Below are 18,036 nucleotides of genomic sequence, written 5' to 3' on the forward strand. Positions count from 1 at the left end.
GTACACACGCTAAGCTCTGTGTACTTTCTGAAAACCACATAGTTGCAGTGTGCACGTGAACACTTTGCGCACTTTCTAAAAATCCACGTATAGGTAAGTGTGCACGCAAGACTTTCTGAAATCCTGTATGGTAAGGGTTACGCGCTCCGCCTCGTTCCCTTTCTTGAGATGATTAGACCTTGGTTCCTTGGGCTCCATTCAGCCAGTGTGCACTCGTTTATACACTTCAAGCATCGCTTCCCTCAAACATGAGGGGGTATTTGGGCGATTCTCGTGGTAGTTTAGCAGCGCTCTCCTTTTCCAAGAAGGGTCACCTATGAGCGCGCTACTCTGGATTCGGAGTTCTCCTCTCATATGATACTGAGTTCACTGTTTTTCCCCAGATCGCTCCAGCATTATTTCCACAGATCGAGTTGATGACTCTCAAACATTCCATCTATGAGCTGCTCTATCAGAGTGCCACAAGAGCCCTTCCTTAGAACAGTATTTGAAAATCCATGCTATGGTAAGTGTGCACGTGAAGTCTTTGCACACTTTCTGAAATCCACACTGTGGTAAGTTTGCACGCTAGTGTTCTGCGTTCTTTCTAAAATCCTATATGGTGAGGGCTTTGCGCGGTTCCTTCGTGCTTTTTCTTGAGTTGGTAAAAGCCCTGTTCATCTTGGGCGCCACTCCACCTATGTATCCTCGGATACCTATCTAAACAGGGTGTTGCTACTGGAGATCTGTTGAGACAGCTCCTTCGGCAAGCTTTTGCGAGAGCAAGCGGTAGCCCCTGTGTGACAGGCAAGACTTAATATAAAATGCTAGGTTCCTAGCCGTATCCCTTTAAAGGAATCTTTCCTGATTCCAAGCCTTCAGCTCTACCCCGGGCCGAGGCCCTAACAATTAAGTTGGGTATGTAGCTTAGGCCTTTGGCCGTAAGGGGTACTGTCACAGACAGCCGTCTAAACGTCCCAGGGGCAACTCCTATGGAAATGGTAGAGTTGATACTTAGTGTTCGCCATGATTCTGGCCTGCACTCCCCTCAGCATGGCGGTGTGGGTATACTGATCCCCATAGCGACCCCTGGAGGATGCAGTTCGAAGTTCCCTTGAAAGGGAACGTCTCAGGTTACGAATGTAACCATGGTTCCTTGAGTAGGGAACGAGACACTGCGTCCTCTAGCTCCCTGCCATGCTGCGGATGCAAGCTTCAGACGAAGAAGTGAATGACGTGTTCTCCCGGTGCCTGTTTATAGTCGCGCCGGTAGTGACATCAGAGGCTGATGCCGGCCAACTCGTTGGTGTTTTTTCAATGTATGCTTCAGACACGGGTCACGACGAGGTGTTCCCCATAGCGACCCCTAGAGGACGCAGTGTCTCGTTCCCTACTCAGGGAACCATGTTTAGATTCGTAACCTGAGACGTTTCTGTGAAAACATGTTTTACTAATGTGTCTCATTAAAAGAGATTTGTACATTTGTGCAGTGAAAATGTGTTGAACAGTTCGAGAATGGAACCTGCAACCAGGGGCGCCGTAAGGGGAGGGAAGTTTTTTAAGGGGAGGGAAGTTTTAAGACTCATGCTTATAACAGTAGTTTGGTGGCGTAGACTCATTTAGACCAATATAATCATTTGGTTTTAGCCAGGTTTAAGTCAAGAAGAGTACATCCAGTGGCGTAAGGGACACCCCCGCAGCCCCCGCAGTGTGTGGGGGCCCCGGCCTTTTATGGGGCCCCATTGCAGGACATTCTAAAAGGCAGTGCTTCGAGACACTGCAAAAGATGTGAGACGTGAGCGCACAGATAGTGCAGTGGAGTGGGCTTAATGTTCTAAAACAACCAAGGAAAATCATATTTTTTCTCACATTTCACTGGTCATAAACTTCTAAAACAACTGCACCTTAATCGAAGTGGATATTTTTACACTTAAAGTGGTTAGCGTAAAAATGGTTAGCGTCATTTCGTCATAGCGTCAAAAAATACAAAGAGAGTCTTAGCCTAAATTGCACTTAGTCGTAGCCAGCATAATCTTTTCTAGATTTTGGCCAGATTAAAAAAAAAAAAAATTAAAAAATTGGTCAAAGCTTTAAAGACATTAAAGCATTTTTCAAGATATTTAAAATGTTTGCTGCATGGATAAAAAAAACGCTACTTATATAAAATTGTGTTTTGAGAGGAAAAAAATATGTTGCATTTTATTATTACATTAAGAATTAATGTAGGCTAAAATACTGGAAAATAAAAATGTTTACGAACATTATCAACACAGGCTATTTTATTCCCTTCCCTCCACAACAAATCCTGTGTATTTAACAGTATTTAGGCTATATAAACGTCATGCCAAAAACAAATTAATTTAAAGGGAAACTGAAGCCTTCTCTCGTTCGGCACAAATCCAAATGTTTCCATTTTCGCAACATATTTGGATGCTAAAATAATATTTATTACATATAGGTTTTGTTTAGGTGTTTTGTTTTGATAATGAACAGGCTGCGATGTCAAGGGAGCAAAAATGATGTGTGCGCATGAGGCGCCAGCGTGATCACTGCATTGTTTTCCCAACCATTATTCGTAATTTAGTCAGATACCAACGCTGGTTGGTCATACAAGCAAGACATCATTCATCATTGTAAAGCCTTGGCAAAATAATAATAATGATAATAATAATAAAAAAAGAAATAATCAAAAGAAAAGAATACTGGTCCGCTGCTGCTCTTCTCTGTTTCAATGGCAAATGCTTTAGCGATTCACTGTTGACTTGTCACCAGATATTTTGTCATCCAATCAATCGTTCGTTCTCGAATTTGAAAGTGATCAAGACATTTCTCCGGTGCACAATGTTACAAGAAAGGGTAACACTTTACTTGAAGGGGTGTGCATAAGACTAACATGACACCTTCATAATCATGCTATGACACATGTCATTAATATGAAGGAGTTTTTATGCATGTTTATGACAACTGTCATTAAGTGTCATTCGCTCAATTATGACATTTTTAATGCAAAGATGACATTGTTTGAAATGTCTTTGTTATGACACCTTGACATAAACCAATACATCATAACGTGTCAGTGTCTTTGTCATGACAACTTGACATTACCAAGACAACGCAACTTGTCAGTGTCTTGGTAATGACAATTTGACATTACCAAGAAAACATAACCTGTCATAAGTCTGTTATAAAATATGACATAGCAGATTAATTATCAAATTTAAGAAACTACTTAGCTTTATGGGTTAACAGTACATTAAACTGTCATGTGGTTGGTTTTGACTGTCATGAGGCCGGCATTATAATTGTGTCATGAATTTATGACCAGTTTTTTTTTCTTCAGTGGTACAAATTGAATTTGTCATTAAAATGTCATTAAGTGTTAATAATCTGTCAAATAGTTTTATAACGGTGTCATGGATATATTTACACGGTGTCTTTACCATATTTCTTGACCTCAAGTAAAATGGTACACGTTTAATTTGTCATTAAAATGTCATTAAGTGTTAATAATCTGTCAAATAGTTTTATTACGGTGTCATGAATATTTTTCATTTCATGTTTTTTTTTTAGATAATAGACAATTTCAAATGTCTTAAAGAAGATGAATAGGTGTTAGAGAAATGAAATCAATCATCCAATAATAATAATAATTAAAATTGATAAAATTATATTTTATTGCATTTGGAGAACGATTCACCCAAAATTGAATTAAAACAGTGCAATGGTGGGGGTTAAGCAATGCAGCATTTGGTCCATATCACTGCAAAAACAGTTAATTACAACATCCCACACATTTATATTGTCTTGACATGCTTTTTTACATCATGAATAAGTCTACCTAAGACACCATCATAATGGCGTATACCTAACCAGTGGTGCCACTCTATCATTTTGAGGTGAGTTTTCAGTGACTCAGTAGTACGATTTCCTCTACGACGCCATATTTCCAACTTGTAATTCTGCCATGCACGCTCAATATGCTGAGTATGAGCACCAGTCCCTGGATCAACAAAGTGTCTTTTATGGCAGACAGAATACTGACGATATCCGTACTGGGAAAGCTGTCTGTTGTAGGCACGCCATTCATCCGTAAGGATTGATGTTCTAGGTCTGATATGTCATTGAATTTGGCTTATAAGTGTTTGCCTTGAGCGGTCCTTGACGAGTCTCAGAATGGGTCTTCTGGAAATACCATCAAGCTCTAGCATCCCGAAGACCCACTGGCGTTTACGCCGCCAAGTGTTGCCACATCGGCCACGATGGTACTAAAAAAAGAAATAAAACAAGATAAATTCTTTAATAATGGTTGTGCTGTATTTTTTATTTTTTTTTCAATCATTGGAATCCAGTCCTCTTGGACAGTTAATAGACTGATCCTTCTTACCTGGCTTGATAACAAATAATTGGCCAACAGGTGCAAATGCATTTTTATTTCTTAAATGTTTCCATTTTCATAATTTAATTTCCTTACAACAAAATATTGTTTCACTTTCATATTTTTCTGTACAAAAGCTTTCATATAGTACAACATAAAAAAATATTTTGGATTGTATTTCTTTTTAATGGAACATACTGTAGATTAACGGAATGCCATCGTAACCTGATTTCAATATATTTTGTTTACGGACTTATTGTCTGATTTTAAATGAAGGGTATATTTATTTCTTAATATATTGTATGTTTTCAAACTAAATAAGACAGACAAAACAAGAGCAGCTGTGAATTTACAGTTCTTTACTGTAATCTTTACAGTATGTTACTGTTATTAATAATGTACTGAATAAAAACCTGATAACTCATTTCATTTGAGGAAATTGATTGGTCAATTGCCATTAAATATTTATACCAGTGGTCACCAATCTCGGTCCTGGAGGGCCGCTGTCCTGCAGAGTTTAGCTCCAACCAGCTCCAACACACCTGTTTGAAAGTCAGTATGCCTAGTGAGATCTTGATTAGCTGGTTCAGGTGTGTTTAATTGGGGTTGGAGCTAAACTCTGCAGGACAGCGGCCCTCCAGGACCGAGATTGGTGACCCCTGATTTATACTGTGAGATTATTGCATTTGAATCCACTAAGAAAAAGACTTTATGAGTTAACTAGAAACATCAATTTAACTAAATCCTACTAGTGATCATCATCACACATGAACAAGTTGAAAAACTTAAAAACATCATCAATGCATCAGCAACTACACAGTCACTGTCTTTAAATAAAGCAACATGCAGCATAATATCAGTGTTTTTCTGCTCATCCTGGACTGAAGCACAGGCTCTACTCTTCAACACAATGGTGACACACAAAACTTAACAGAAACCCTTTAAATCCCAACAGAACATTAAACACTAACAACATATCTCCGCTATAGCATTATGTGCAAAAACACATAAAATCACACAAAGCAAAGCACAGAATTGTACTTTTTTGTTCAGTAAATTTGACAGTGAGATTTTACTGTAAACAACTGACTTAAGCCACAGCTTTAGATGAAATCAACTGAAGAGAAAAGAAGACTGACTTTATTTCTGTCATAATCAGACTTTATGAGAAATAACGGGGGTTTAGATGTTGATGATGTATTGACAATATTTCATTTGAAGTTACCATGATCGTGATTAGTGCTTTCTTTAGTTGGGCTCTTGGCTCTTTATTTCTTTAACATGTCTTTATACACACTTGTTATGGCAATAAAAGCCAAGAAACAATATACTCTGGTATCAATGGTTGTGTTTTGATGATGGGGTATCAATGTCTAGTGGGTGACTTACTGATGATGACTAGAGTCTGTTCTCTGAATATGAAGAATTGGTTGTAATAGTAGTATGATATTACAACGTGATGTCATGAGATCAGATCATTTGTGTTTTACATATTTATGAATCACAAAATTTTTAAACTTACAGGAACACACACATATATCAAGAGTCAGCATATGAACCTCAATAATGGTGACAAACAAAATATTCTGATAAACAGATAAACTCTAAACATCACAAATCAAGCTACTAAAAAGTCACACCAAAAAACAACAACAAAAATAAAAGCACATGGTAAAAATAAAAGAAAATAATACAATTCAGCTACATAATTTATGCATGCAGCAATGCATTCTGGGAATTATGTACTATGGTGGTACCCAGCATACATTGCAACATGAAGCTTTTCATTTGAATGTCACCATTGTTGAGATTCATACGCCGATTGTTGATGTCTGTGTGTGAGAAAATAACATGGCATTTTTAAAACTTTCTATGCATTATATATTATTAAACTGTTCAAATTATAACAATGCTTTTTGATATCATGTGTATGATTAATAATCAATCACATGAAATGACCCACATGATTGCTTGAGAACAGATTAACATGTGAATAAAATGAGGTACAGCCTTGTAAACTCAATTGATGACATCATCATTACAGAGCCATAAACGCCAGATTACTTTTCTCTCAGCATTTTTTGCTATAGCTGTTGTGCCTTATAAACACACAGGTAAAGCAGCCAGAGAAAAACTAATGTTCAAATGTCAAGGGCAAGAGCACAGCAAAAGCCAACACTCATCACCATCATGGTAAGTACACACTAAACAAACCATCAACATCTAAACCTCCGTTAATTCTCAAAAAGACCTTCTGATTATGACAGAAATAAAGTCAGTGTGGCTAGTAATAAGTGAAGCTGGTAATGGTGTTTGTGGAGTTGTTTAATCCTCCTTTGCTGAGATCTTCAGAGATTTAATGTCTTCTTTTCTCTTCAGTTGATTTCATCTAAAGCGGCTTAAGTCAGTTGTTTCCAGTAAAATCTCCCGTCATCTCTCTTTGCATAATCTCAGACTGGCACTGCACTAACATGACAAAACTGATACATGTCAAGTAAAGTTTAAGTAGGGCTGCATACAAATAAACAGCCTACCTTTCGTTTGTGAGCAAATTTGCTCTCGTCGATAACAACAAATTGATGTTGACCACCAATTCTCATTCCTCTGATCCTCAGTCTCTTGAGGGCAGCAATGCACACCTTCAATTATAGAAATAACACATCACAAGTTGACTGTTACAATGTCTTAGTATGGAATTTTATAAAGTTGAGTGCACCAAATAAGTATGTAGCAATGCTGAATCCAGTTGTCTACAGTGGGTTTGGACTTGTCAAACACTGAAATAACATTTTTCACATTTTACTTTTTTTACAACTAATAAGTAATGCAACAACCTTTCTGAGTACTTTTGTCATTCTTGTCAGTGTCTTTGAGCTTCCTGCTATACCGTCATTGATCATGGCAAGCTAATTAGAACCTAATTAGAGTCACTTAAAATTGTACTGTTTTTGCATTGATGGCCTGGCCTGCATAATTTCCTGTCACTGAACTGGGTAAAAGCAAACAACCCTTTGCGAAACAAAACTAGCCCCCTCTTTATTTTGATTCAAATAGTATAATATGACATTGGTGTAAAAACTTCTACCATTTCTTTGGCACATCAACAACATTTTTTCTGGTGAATTCTGAAAATGGAGTCTGTGTATTGCAATATGCAGGGCTGAGCTGATGTTGATAAATACACAAGTATAATTCACACACTACAAATCTTTAATGTATTTGTATTTAAGCCGTAAAAACTGAAATATTTTAAATTTTAAATGTTACATTTTAAGTTTATAATAAGCTTAGGTTTTACATGGTTTATATATATAAACTCAAGCCATTTCACCAAAGGGGTGTGAGATTTGGTGAATATTGAGCCATTGCGCACAGAGAGTGGTGAACTTTTGTGATGCTTACAGACCCTACAGAAAAAGAAGGCAAAATGCAAAAAAGTATAACACATGAAAATATCAAATATCATACGGATAAAACATATTGTAAACATTTCACATAATAATGTGTATAACTTGTACACAACTGTTTTCAACATTGATAATAATAATGTCTAGTTTCAAATAAGATAGCAATTTCATTTCATTAAGTTGTTTATGTATTTACAGACAGACAGACTGGCTTACCATCGTAACCCATCGCTGCGATCGCATTTTTCCAGGCGCATGCTTCGATTGCATTTTGGACACTGCATCCTACTTTTCAGGATACCCCATTTCTGCATCCATCTAACTATTCTTCTTTTTTTCGTGTTATCATAACTTCTAATATTTTTTAGGAGTTCTTGCAATAACCGCGTCATCTGTAACTGCTTTCTAAGCCAACAACCCAACCAGCCTCTGTCCTGTTCCACACTCAAATGTCGTGCCACTTTAAATTTTGGCGCCTACTGGATGTGCGTGACGTGCGTACCTGACTGTCCCGCGTTTATAATTGTCGTAAAACATACCACACGGACAACATACAGGAGCATCAAAGAAACGAAGTACCCACGAAGTTCTCTATTTGAGGTAAGCTAAACATGAAACATTTGTATTTATTTAGGAACATTGACATCATCAGTCTTTACTGTTCTAGCCAAAGTTGTACAGAACTGGTAGTTTACGAATGTAGCTGACATGACATGGTGTTTGTGTTCTTTGCTTTGCGCAATTTTATTTAGATGAAAACTCGTTTCAGCAAAAGAGCACATGGAGGAGTGATGGAGGCCAAGGAAGGTAAAGAAGAAGTACAAGTTGTGGATGATGCGATTGCGAATGAGGGCCTACAACAAGATGTGGATGAGGTCCCTGATTGTGGCACATCATATTTCCTATTTTTATTATTTTGTTGATATTGTATTTTTTGGTAATTGTAGCATAATAGTGTTGTCCCAATAGTAAAATTGCAACCAGTCCAAATACAAGTAATGTTACACAGTTCTCCATACCAAAGTAAACATGTTTAATTTAGTTTTTATTTTTTTACAAAATTCTGTCTAATAATAATAATACATATTATTTATGTTTTTGTTGTTATTGCATCATGGATTATATATATATATATATATATATATATATATATATATATATATATAGCCAAGTACTTGGCTTTTATTTTGCAACATGCATTTAAATTGATGCACTCTGTTTTAAGAACACCAGGACATATGCTTTTAAAGGAAAAACCTAAAAAATAAAATTTGCTGATAAATGACTCACCCCAGGCGATCCAATGTGTCGGTGACTTGCTTTCTTCAGTGCAATACAATTGGAGAAATTTAGTTTTCTGCAGAAAAATATTCATGACGCTGTTATAAAACTATTTGACAGATTATTAACGCTTAATGACATTTTAATGACAAATTAAATGTGTACCACTTTACTTGAGGTCAAGAAATATATTCATGACACCATATAAATATATTCATGACACCGTTATAAAACTATTTGACAGATTATTAACACTTAATTATATTTTAATGACAAATTCAATTTGTACCACTGAAGAAAAAAAACTGGTCATAAATTCATGACACAATTATAATGCCGGCCTCATGACAGTCAAAACCAACCACATGACAGTTTAATGTACTGTTAACCCTTAAAGCTAAGTAGTTTCTTAAATTTGATAATTAATCTGCTATGTCATATTTTATAACAGATTTATGACAGGTTATGTTGTCTTGGTAATGTCAAGGTGTCATAACAAAGACATTTCAAACAATGTCATCTTTGCATTAAAAATGTCATAACTGAGCGAATGACACTTAATGACAGTTGTCATAAACATGCATAAAAACTCCTTCATATTAATGACATGTGTCATAGCATGATTATGAAGGTGTCATGTTAGTCTTATGCACACCCCTTCAAGTAAAGTGTTACCCCTCACTACTTTCGTTATGTAAGTTTATATATTCTTTCTTTTCACTTTTGCTTTTGCCCTTGCAGCTATCATTTCATACATATACATAGGCATACAGTATCCACACCTATGCATAACGTTTCCATATTTTTTCCATATTTTTTTCTAACATCCACCAGGGCGTTTTTTTGTTGTTGTTGTTGTTGTTGTTGTTGTTGTTGTTATAGTCAGGGATGTGATTTTTCCGGATTTATGTTTTGTTGCTTTTTTTGTTAATTGATAATGTGACCTACGTGAATTATGCAGATCTGTAAAAAAAAAAGAAAAAAAAAGGTGGGGGGGGGGGGTTTGGCCGTCATCTCACAGGCGTCACCATGGTAACCCGGGACGGAACCACAATCGCGGGATGCGCAACAAGGACTGTATCGTGACAAGAACATCGCAGGATCGGATGATCTGGGTTTGTATTATTGCTTGTGTCTATATATAACCTATAAGTTACTAATTTGACTTTGTTGTCGATTGTGGCTGAGTTTGTTTTTGATTGATTTTCCACTATGGTAGGATGTTTAAGCTGCATTTAACATTAACTTAGCAGCTAACGTTACTTGTATTTGCTAGCACTAGCTATTGTGTATGAGGAGATGTCGTCACGACACAGCGCCCCACCCCCAGAGACCGCGTCTCCTCCCCTTTCCGCCATCTTGGGAGGATACCCGCCAGCAAAGTTCATTGTTTACATTGGTAGTAGAGGAGGTTGTCGCACTATTCGAGAATGCCTGGAAAACACTGCTGTGTAAAAAACTGCTCCAGTGTCTCACACGATTGTCGTGGAAACCGTAGGAACCATTTGTTACAGTTTTTTTTTTTTGTTACAGTTCCCTACATGGAAAAAGCATTAGGGAGAGCATGTCTCCGATGTGACAAGGAGACGTCGGATTTCTTGGGTGGCAGCAATTAGAAGAAAGGACATTACTTTCGACCGCATCTCCGAGTCGATGAGAGTGTGTTCTCTGCATTTTCATTTGGGTAAGTTCTCTAAAAATTCTTTAAATGTGTTTATGTTGCCAGCTCTTAAAGTAACGAAGTGCACCTGACGTTGTTGCCTAGCCTGCTAGCTAACTACAGTGCTAAGCATAAGTGAATACATCCATGCTAAATTTGACTAAAAAGAGGAATAAAAATCATATTTTGCAAATTGATCTTATTGCTTTAATTAAAAAAATTAGGAAAAATCACCCTACCTAGAGATTGGCATGGGGTAGTTTCCAAAAGATCATCTCTCAATGCAAATCAAACCAGCTATTAGGCTAATTGAAATAAACCATGCCAATATCTAGGTATGGTAGTAAGGGTATGTGATGTTGGCCTATTTTAATTCCAAAAGCCAAGGGAACTTTATCAGGATGCATAGTATCCTGGATACATAAAATAACTGGCCTTTAAAAATCTGCCTGTGTCAATGGGAATTTAACATGGGTTGTCCAGACTTATGCACCCTGTGTTTTAAGGAAGAACTTTTATTTATTTACGATACATTATTCATTCACAAAGAAAATTGGTGTCCTTAAAGGTTGGATTTTTTAAATTAAGGCAATTAGATCAATTTCCAAAAGATGAATTTTTTTATTCCTCTTTTTAGTCAACTTTAGCATGGGTCTATTCACTTATGCTTAGCACTGTATCTACCAAACTGTTGTTTCTTTGAAAATACTTGATGGCCAACCATCAGTGTTGTTGTTTTTAACAAAACTAGTTGAGATTCTGTTCATGACATTATGCTTGCTTGTCGGTGAAATGAGCTCGCAGTAATGTGTTTGCCCCACACAGTGGTTCTCTACACTAACTTTCCCCACTTTGGAGGACATCACAAAGATGCATTGTTCCCTCATGTCCTTAGCCTTTTTTCTGCAAGATGTTTTAATGTAATGAGTTTTCCAGCTTAAAGCATTGATTCAATTTATGAGTTTTCTTAATCAAATTATTCTGTTCTAGGTAAACCATCATATGAGATGTTGGAGAACCACCCTGACTGGAAACCATCTTTGCGGTTAGGCCACAGTGAAGTTAAGCAAACAGATGAAGTGAGATTTCTGCGACAAGTAAATCGCAGGACCCAGCACCAGGAGCAGCCGCCATCCCCGGCACAGCACCAGGAGCAGCCGCCATCCCCGGGACAAGACCAGGAGCAGCCGCCATCCCCGGCACAGCACCAGGAGCAGCCGCCATCCCCGGGACAACACCAGGAGCAGCCACCATCCCCGGCACAGCACCAGGAGCAGCCGCCATCCCCGGGACAACACCAGGAGCAGCCACCATCCCCGGCACAGCACCAGGAGCAGCCGCCATCCCCGGCACAGCACCAGGAGCAGCCGCCATCCCCGGGACAACACCAGGAGCAGCCACCATCCCCGGCACAGCACCAGGAGCAGCCGCCATCCCCGGCACAGCACCAGGAGCAGCCGCCATCCCCGGGACAACACCAGGAGCAGCCGCCATCCCCGGGACAGCACCAGGAGCAGCCACCATCCCCGGCACAGGAATGTGCACTCTGCTCATCTAGACGGGATGTTATCAACAGTCTTTTGGAGGAAAACAGAAAGCTGAAGGAGGAGCTTGAAGAGTACCAGATGAATGAGAACTTTCTGAGTGGTGATGATAACAGAGTGAAGTACTACATGGGACTTCCGACCTATCTAATGTTTCAGACACTTCTGCTCAGTCTCATGCCTTATCTGCCTCAAGGTAGTTTGAAGAAGCTCTCACCCTTTCAGCTTGTCCTGATGACTCTTATGCGCCTTAGACTAGACCTGCCAATACAGAACCTCGGCCGTCTGTTTCGGGTGCACAGGACAACAGCCAGTGATGCCTTTCACCATACTCTTAGTGTGATGTACTCACGGCTGTCTCCATTGGTGTACTGGCCAAGCAGAGAAAGTTTATTGACCAGTATGCCACACCAGTTTGTGGAATCGTTTGGAAAACATGTGGCTGCAATTGTGGACTGTTTTGAGGTTTTTATTGAAAAACCCTCAAATGTACTTGCAAGGGCACAGACTTTTTCCCCAGGGTGTAATTTCTTTCATATCCGAAGGGTGGGGTGGGCGCGCTGGTGACAAACACATAACAGAGCAAAGTGGTTTCCTCAACAAACTGTTGCCAGGTGACATTGTGCTGGCAGATAGAGGATTTAATATCAGGGAAAGTGTGGGTATGATGTGTGCTGAGGTTAAGGTACCTACTTTCACAAGGGGTCGTGCACAGCTGGAGGCAAAAGATGTGGAGGAGACTAGGGCCATAGCACATCTCAGGATTCATGTGGAGAGGGTGATCGGTGTTGTGCGGAACAAATTTAAATTCCTACACTCAACTGTACCTGAGAACATGCTTCTCAAATGTGAAGGTGAAAACATAATGGCGTTGGACAAGATTGTCACTGTTTGCTGTGCCTTGGTAAATATGTGCAAAAGTGTTGTCTGAGTGCAGACTTTTTGTTTAAAATAAAGTGTAATCTAATCTACTATGAAATTACTGTAAATTTGAAATAAACTCTTTTTAAACACCTTTATATGACAACAGTATTTATTGAGAACTCACAATGAACAGTGTATTAATGTTTTCACAATATGCTCTAAATAAATCACAATAAAAAGTGCATTAATGTAAACAATAAAAAGTGCATTAATGTAAACAATAAAAAGTGCATTAATGTAATGTGCATCAAACATTAATCAGCACAAGAAGGGCAAAACCAAGGAGTATCAGCAGAAGGGGTGTCCACAAGCCCCACACAATGGAAGTGATACCACTGTACTGTACAGTTCTCGTTGTCACATGCCACCATTTGACCTTTCTCTGGTCCAGCACAGAGACACCACACTGACTTATTTCTCTTTGGTGCTTTGTCTTTTTTGGCAGGCTGCTTTCTTGGCGTCTTTACACGCACTTCCAGTGGCTGTTGTTGCTGTAGCACACTGGGGCCAAACGATGCTTGGGAGGTAGGTGGTAGTGTGAAATATTGCACCACAAGTTCAGGGAGAGTCACCTTCAGGAAGAACTCCTGTGCCTTCTGAAGCCGTGCCTTCCAAAAAAAGGTGTCTGGAGTTATGCGTAGAATTACACAGTCCTTCAGTGTCCACACTACAAAGTCACAGTTGAGTCTAGACCTGGCTGTAGTACTGGTGGTTCTTCTTGAGGTGCACCTGACCATCAACCACATGCAGGCAGAAATTGCGGTCATCTGATGCACATGCATCAAGGACTGTGTAGTCCTTGTACTTAGCTGGGCATTTTATTTCAATGCAGCCCTTTCCACAACAGGTGCAACTCACAATGGCATCTGGTGATGCTCCTACTTGTGGGAAGGCCGGGTTGACAAAAAACCCACAAGTTTGCACTTGTTGATTTCTGTGCTGTTCTTTTGTGTGGGTGGTGTATGCCTGCCTCGCTGTCTCCTCCTGTTTGATACCCCAACTGGTGGCGGCTGTTCCTGGCCCGCGCGTAGGGTAACAAACCCTCTTTATGGTGGAGAGAGCTGGTGAGCTGATGTCTGTTGCATAGACACTGTGCATTGAGGAGGCCGTGATTCTGCCTGCCCGTGCTGTAAACCAAAGTGAAGAGGTGTGCTGTCCCCTCGTCCTTCTCTCAATCTGCACTGCCTGTTCCTCTGACACATCAACGATGTTTCTTATGGCCTGGCAGTGCTTCTGCAGCGCTGACAGGTCACTCCTATCAAGGCTAGTGCCACAAACATTTGGCAGAGACTGTAAGCTTCTGATGGGCAGAACAGGGTCTCGAAATTCCTCACAGTATTCTGGCAGCACACTCAAAATGGCTGATCTTGTGCCTGTGTTATGGAGATCCCTGTAGAATGTTTCCAGCTCTTCCGGTGTTGGTGTGGGTGTTTTTTTTGTTGTTTTGGTGTTCTCAACGCAGGACTGGGTCTCACCATCAATGCGTCTGTTTAGAGACCTGCGTGTGGCAGCAGCAGATGTGAAGTCGATGCTGTGGCCAACCTCTGGATGGACTTTGTCGATGCTGCTTGGCAGGATCCAGTAGGCCGGTTCATCAGTGACTGTGGCCTTTTCCTTCAACCGGACACAGGCATCAACCATAAAGAGCAGGGCTCCAACATGGGTGCATGACTCAGCTACACCAGCCATGCATGCGCAGTGGGCTGAACACACTTGTCCCGATGGTGTAAGGATGACCCATGGTGTGAGAGGAGGCTCGCTGAGCCGCCTTGAATGCATGACCTGTTAAATACAAGAGGTATATATTACAAAGGTCACATTTTTTTTTCAAGTTACACACTTCACATTTCCATTTGTCTGCAGCCTTGATCACATATACGCCTTGGACTCTCGCCCTTAATGCACTCAAGTCCCCAACACACAAACCTACAACATTACACACCCCACATTAAAACTCATTAACATACAAAATAATATTCACCTAATATTCAACAATATTTTTTGATCTGCCTGCATTGACACTAGGGGTGTAACGATACCCTCATGAAACGATTCAATAGCCTACATATCACGATACTGAACTCACGATATGATAGTATTGCGATACTCCAAGACATATGATAAAAGTTGATTCGGTATTAAATTGTGTGTGTAAATGAATAGGCTTGGACTTGGTGCTGGAAACCCAACACACAGGACAATAGAGACACCATAATAACAATATTCATGATTCTGAAGCTGAAAATACAGAATTATTTTCGACGAATATGCTTGCACTCTGTCACTGACTAAATATATTTAAAATAATGTACAGTAGGCCACTTTTTACTGGTAACATCAGACATACTGCATGCAGGACCCACAAATATTCCCCCATTGCATTATTATACATTATATGCAACATTTATATATAGTAGTTTAATGTAGTACTGACACTAAATCTGTAAACTTGATTTTTTTTCCCTCACACAGTAATTTTAATTTTGGGTGAACTATACACACTAGCTGCTACATATTGTCACTATCCACAATATATATTGTTGCATTTTTGTATTGCGATATATTGTGACACGATATTGTTACACCCCCAATTGACACTATTTCATTTGAACTGAATGCCATCACTGTTTGATCCAGAGCTGCTGTAAGTTACAGCAGAAACAAACTTTGTTATTTTACTGTTATTATTATTATATTATTAATCTGCTTTGATACAATCTGGATTGTAAAAAGCACTATATAATTAAAAGTGACTTGACAAAAGGTGAAGCAACTTACCTTTGCCAGTACAACGGTGTTTTCACAGTTTGGGGGCTTGTAGATGACCAAGTCGCGCACCCAGCCGCAGCAGAATGTCTCGTAACTTTCCAAGGATTTCAGGCTTTTGAATTCTAGCATAGTGTAATAACTGATGCCAAAAACCAAGTAATTAACTATTTCCATGTAAGTGCAAGGTGGTAAAGAGTCTAGGTCTTTGTTCCATTCAGCTGCAGGCAGCTCGTATGGGTCGACGTTTTTAATATTAGCCAGTTTCTCTAAATACCTCTGTTTGGCATTGGTAGTAAGTTTCTCCCTGTAAGGACCCTTTTCTTTTGCCGCATTCTTCTCCATTTCTTCTTAATTTCTATATTATATGCATTTATTTATATAATTTCTCGTAATTTCTATCCGTATATCCGTTACAATTTGTATCCGTCTCTGTATCGCTCTTACACTGTTGCCCCTGGCAACCAATAGCGTATCCTCCCAAAATGGTGGACGGGCTCAATTCGTCACGTGACAGCAAGCTACCTTGACGCATCTCCTCATTCTTTATAGCGAGCAGCCAGACCTTACAACCTAACCATTGTCTGCCTAATAAAACCCCTGTTTCTATACAAGAATGAATTAACAGCCCAGCAACCACTCACGGCCAGTCCACAGTTCAAAATCACAGTACAAGGGAATCACCGCCGTCTCTGTCTCTTTGCTCCTTATGACGATGCGGGGTATCTCGCGCCTTCCATCGACAGCGTTCCTCCACGGATGGTAACCGTGGAAACTCCACCCGGCACTGCGAGGAGGGGGAAGTGAATCAGTCAACTCTAAACAACAATATCGCGGGGTAAAGCCCACTCGTTCGTAAGACAGTCGTAAAACTACTTCCCTTTAGTACGAGGAATAGAGTGTGTTGGGATGATTCTTTCGCCGTCTTCACTGTGTCCAAACAGATAGTGGTCAGCTCATGGCTATCTGAGGAATCAGATGCGGAGTAATACCGGCATTTCCGCTCTCGTGGGTTGCGGTACGTGAAGTCGTGTTCGGGCTCCGGCTACCAACCCAGATTATCAGAATCCATCAGCTTTTATCCTCTCCAGCCACTAATCATTAAGGCTGCTGATCATTCCACATTATCAGCCGCACCTGTGCATGATCATCTCACACACACACACACACACACAGACATGTGCACAACCCCGCCCCCCAGACAAATTATTCGACATCTCAGTTACGTGTAGCCCCGCTACATTAACAATATTAAAAATTTCCATAACAACTCATTAAGAGTTTATTAAAAAAATTATAAAACTGAGATTCTAAGATTCTATTGATACTTGTTTTGTGTTACTCCATTCATTGGTTGCTTAGTAATTTGATTATGAATTTTTTGTGGGGGGAGGGGTGTACCGGGGGCGGTTAAGATGGGAAAATCACTGTAAGGTAAAAACAAGTAAATTTCACTCAAAGGGAATTCATTATATTTACAGGGAATTTTTACAGAATTTACAGCTGATCAAATGAATCGCTCAACATCAATTAAACAGGCTGTAACCATCAACAAGATATTAATATCCAAAGAATATTGAAAACACTATTTATTAGAACAGTAACAAGATCTGCAGTTTACCATGAATTACCATGAAAGAACAAAACACAAGATAGTTTCTTTTAAAATACAGTCAAGACTACTAAACAGGGGGGCGCTAGTGAGCACCGTATGGAGTAGTCGTGTTTTTCCAGGGCTCCTCTCCACGTTTGAAATAATTTGGTCATAACTTAATATTTCACCTACTTTCCCGGTTTCGCCGCATAAATAATTTCATTTAAGTGCCTCGGGATGACAAAACCAAAATCTGAAAGAGGGAAGCGGCAAGAGAAAGCCTCAAGTGAGGCTGATGAAGATGGCCAGCCATGTGCGGAGCTAGCAGCTGCTGCGGCTCCGGAATTAGCCAAGGAGTCTGCTCTGGAGTCTGAATCGAGCATCCTCGCAGCGATACGAAGTATGAGCAAGACGATGAACGACCGTTTCAACGACTTGGAGACATCTTTGGCATCCACCCAGGCGACGCTGGCGAGTCTTGGTAACCGAATACAGGAGGTGGAAAA

The 18,036-nt window shown here is 39.7% G+C and overlaps 1 long non-coding RNA gene and 1 pseudogene across 1 annotated transcript; one reads left to right on the plus strand and one right to left on the minus strand.

The window, feature by feature from the left end:
- Positions 1-3,629: 3,629 nt before the first annotated feature.
- On the minus strand, positions 3,630-7,173 carry LOC122140771. Its single transcript, XR_006157344.1, has 2 exons — positions 6,889-7,173; positions 3,630-4,244 (listed from the first exon to the last, which is right to left on the minus strand). It is a non-coding gene; the product is annotated as an uncharacterized LOC122140771 (long non-coding RNA).
- Positions 7,174-10,636: 3,463 nt separating this feature from the next.
- LOC122140736 lies at positions 10,637-13,236 on the plus strand (annotated as a pseudogene).
- Positions 13,237-18,036: the final 4,800 nt, after the last annotated feature.

The sequence above is a fragment of the Cyprinus carpio genome, chromosome A4 (assembly GCF_018340385.1).
Source record: "Cyprinus carpio isolate SPL01 chromosome A4, ASM1834038v1, whole genome shotgun sequence".
Classification (NCBI taxonomy): domain Eukaryota; kingdom Metazoa; phylum Chordata; class Actinopteri; order Cypriniformes; family Cyprinidae; genus Cyprinus; species Cyprinus carpio.